Genomic DNA, 4,107 nt, shown 5'->3' on the forward strand with positions numbered 1-4,107 from the left:
CTCCATATGACTTGATCATTGTACTTTGAACTATCAGTAATTATTTGCTACAAGGCTCATCCAAGATTGAGTCCATCAGCATTCCATCATGGAAGAAGAAAAGGACTCTCGAGGCTTTGTCTCTCCCTAATGATGCATAAGCAGTTAACATTTGCTGGGGCAGGGAAACACAGTGTGCCTGTTGTATCACCCCTGGTAATTTACCTATGTTCTTCTAAATAGCCAATCAGCCATGCATCTATGAGTAATTTTAACTACAGCCACTGAGTATAAAAAATAAAGGCCATGAATGTAGGAAAGGAACTACATCAGAGAAAGTGGATCAGTGGGAATGCCAGGGGAAAAATTAAGGCAGAAAATAAGGAGTAAGTATGATCAAAGTAATATATACTATCATATAGAAATCCATTATTATGTATTATTAATATATTCCAATAAAACTTTAAAAACAGAATCTATGATTTTGATAGTGCATGAATAATACAGTAGTCTTTTCATCTATAACTTTCCATTCTTTGGTTTAAGTTATACACAGTTGCTTCTGAAGTAAGTTGGGCCTAATGCTGTGTTATAATGTTGGTTTTGGTCCCCAAAACTGCTTACATGAGTGTCTAAACTTAAGACACTGAGGGAGCCTGCCTCCAGTTGGTTACAATCAGTAAATAAAAGTGACAGCACCCAATGGCTGGGCAGGGCAGACAGAGGCAGGACTTTTAGGATTCCTGGGCTTGGGACAGATAAGAGAGAGAGAAAAAAAAGGCAGTTTTGCTATGACTTGGAGGCAGAGTGATTGGGTTTGGGAGCTCCAGAAGAAAAATCATCCAAAATGTAGGTGATGGGGAAAACAGCCAATGAGTGAAGCTGCCCAGAAGGTAACAGGGCAACAAAGATAAAACATAGAATTAGAAGATGTTAAGCCAGGAATTCCTGAGGAGAATATATGCTAGCCTCAGGGAAAATTAGAAATGTCCAGCCATTGAGCTAGTCAAGGCATCCCAAAATTAATCTGGTGCATGTGTGTCTTTCATTCACAAATCCAGAGAGCTCTTGGGTGGGTGTGCATGTGTGACCTGCCAGGAACCAAAGCAGTATAACTAATTTGTCACTACAGATGGTGCCCAGCATGGTGCAAGAACTCATTTTTAAAAATTAATTGGAGATTCCCAAATGGAATATACACACCATGACATAAGTTTAGGAGGAGGGGAAAACTGGTTTCTCAGTGAGCTCAACTGAGTCACTTGGTTCCTGTGCAAGCTATGAAACTAGAACAAAAGAACACAACCACCAGTGGGGGTTGTCTGTGCTGAGCCCCAGTTGCTTCAGAGAGCTTAACCTTGCAAGTGCTGGGAGCCCCTGTTGAACAAAGAGTTCTGGCTCCTTGGAGGAAGACAGAGACCAGCAGACAATGGTAGCTGCCTGCCTCCTACAACCTGATATATATAGGTTAGAGATATATAAAATTTGATTTAATTGTTTTTAAGGATAGAAGAAAATGTAATGGTAACTGTTTAAATGTTCTTAAGTATACATAGAATAAAGAAATCCAAGCCCTTGATGTCAAATGTAGGAAATAAAGGCACAAAGATAAAGAGAATAGATTGAATGAAAAAAAAATGCTCTTAAAAAGCTTTACAGTAAGTACAAGGCTTATAAAGCAAGTTGAAGGAAATTTAATTAAGGTTAAATACATAAGAAACTTATGTTAATTCAAGTTACATAAAGAGAAAGGGAATACATAGCCACAGAGATATTAAGTTCCACAGAAGGGAGAATTTAGGGAGATTAAATGAAAAAAAAAATACCTTTGAAAGATTTGAAATGGTCTTGCTAGGGCAAATACTTGGGATCTTTGAACATGGTCTACATGGGATTTCTGGAATTGCTTTGCCTGGTATGACAAATCCAGAGTCTGGAAATAGGTTTATACAGCAAGTAGAAGGAAAATTATTTAAAGTTAAATACATAGATAATAAATACTTTTAAGCTTTTGATCTTGTTATAGGTCATAAACAGCGTATAAGCAGTGTAACCTATCTCAGACAATAGAAACTTAGGCCTTTATAATATGGGAAAAGAAAGGGGATAGAAGTACCCACAGAGACATTAATCTTCATAGAATGGAGGATTTAAGTATACATAGATGTATAAAGAATTGAGGCTTTTGATCTTTAAAAGTTAGGTCAAAAGCAGGGAATAAGGAGTCTAGCCTAATTCAGACAGTAGAAGCATAGTCCTTGCTCTCATTATCAAAAATAAACCATGTAAAAACAAAACAGGAGATGGTGAAGGAGTACTGTCTCCACAGATTATAATATTTGTTTAGATTCATTTAATTGCTGTGAGTTGTTTTAATTATCAAAATGGACATGGTTATGAGTTTAGTAGTTAAAATATTAAAATTCCTATGGGAGAGGGGACAAGCTATTAAATTAATTCCATCCACAACTATAATGACTTCTCATTACTGGACCAACGGCATGCTATTTTAGAAGAGAGGCTCTGTATTTCTGTTGACAAGGAAGGAGAAAAGGCTTTGGACCACTTCCAGAGTGATATGGATCAGATATGACAGGAGAACACCCCCTGAAGTTCTTGGCTAGAGAAAAGAAAATTGAAGAAAATCAAACAGAACGTGTAACTTGATCTGCTGATTTCAACATGGGAATAGCCCAATAACTAGCTTAGACATAAAAATGTCTCAAGCCAAAACTTCAGATAAATTTAGACAATAAATCTTGTTGGTAATGGAATCCTTAAGATTCTTTGCCCCCTCCTTCTTATGGGACAGATGAAGATATATCACAATTGTTATTGATCAAATTAACTCATAAAAAGGACAGCTGTCTTTTATCCACTCAAACAAGGAGCAAAATGTCATCCTTAACTGATGGGTACACCTTGTACAATCCATACAAATATCTTAATAGTATTAAAATTGTGGATGTGAGATTCATATATTGCAGAATATACAGCTCTGACAAGATTCAGCTGCTGGGACACCAAAAATGATCTGTTGTTCCAGCCCTCTACCTCCTGAAACTGTTTCCAGAGAATTGCTTCCAAAACAGTTTCAGGAATAGCTGGTGATTTCAGATGACTTCAGTTCATCCAAACTTTTTGACAGATCCAGTCAGTATTTTAGTGAAGTGCTGAGCCTTCTAACCTTACAGAGACTAGATAACAGATGCTAAAGCTATCTTTCTTAAGTCTAACCAGATTTTTAAATTTTCCTAACCCTCCCTACCCCATTAAAGAATTTTCATCACCCCTATTCAGCAGGAAGCAATTGTGGAGAGTTGTCATTCTGATTCCTTGGGTTTGGGTGTCTGGTTATGATTATTTTATAAATTATAATTAAGTTGTCATTTTAAGGGATAATTTGGAAATGGTCATAATATTGAACAGGAAAAAATAGATGGGATAGATGACTAATTTTATTCTTGAACAAAGCATTGTGTAGTCATACTCTTACATTGATAGATATCTTTATAATTGATGCAAAATCAAAATTTTAATTTCTTACATTTTTAAAGAATTTATTTATTGATATAGAATTAAGGTTTTTATTGGTATAAATCTATACATTGATACACATTTTGAAATTAATATTGTTACTCTTAGATAGGCATTGTGTCTATGCAACTCATTTATGAATACAAGGTTTTGACCCAGTCCTTCTAATAGCTTCTATTACAAACTTTTTAGGATGATTAAATAACACAAGCTAAGGGCCAGATAGTAAACTCATGGTTATATTAGATTCTGATTTAATTATCATAAAGTGTTTCAATTTACTCAAATAGAAATGGGTAAGTGTAGTTAAGGTTTAACAATTCAGAGATACTTTACATAGACAGATAGTCTTCAAAAACATTACAAATCCACAGAATGTGACATTTAATGTTATTTCATTATTAAAGATCATTTGATGAAATATGTCTGCTCCTGACAGCTTCCCCATTCCCACCCAAAGAATTTCAGCACCGAAACCTCCATATAGAGCTGTTTCAATTATGACAAGGTAGCCACTAGAAAATAATTGCCCTATTTTTCTACAGACAAAAAAAACAAAAAAACAAAAAAAAAAAAGAAATACTGTCTGGG

This window comes from Mastomys coucha, unplaced genomic scaffold, assembly GCF_008632895.1.
Source record: "Mastomys coucha isolate ucsf_1 unplaced genomic scaffold, UCSF_Mcou_1 pScaffold18, whole genome shotgun sequence".
NCBI lineage: Eukaryota > Metazoa > Chordata > Mammalia > Rodentia > Muridae > Mastomys > Mastomys coucha.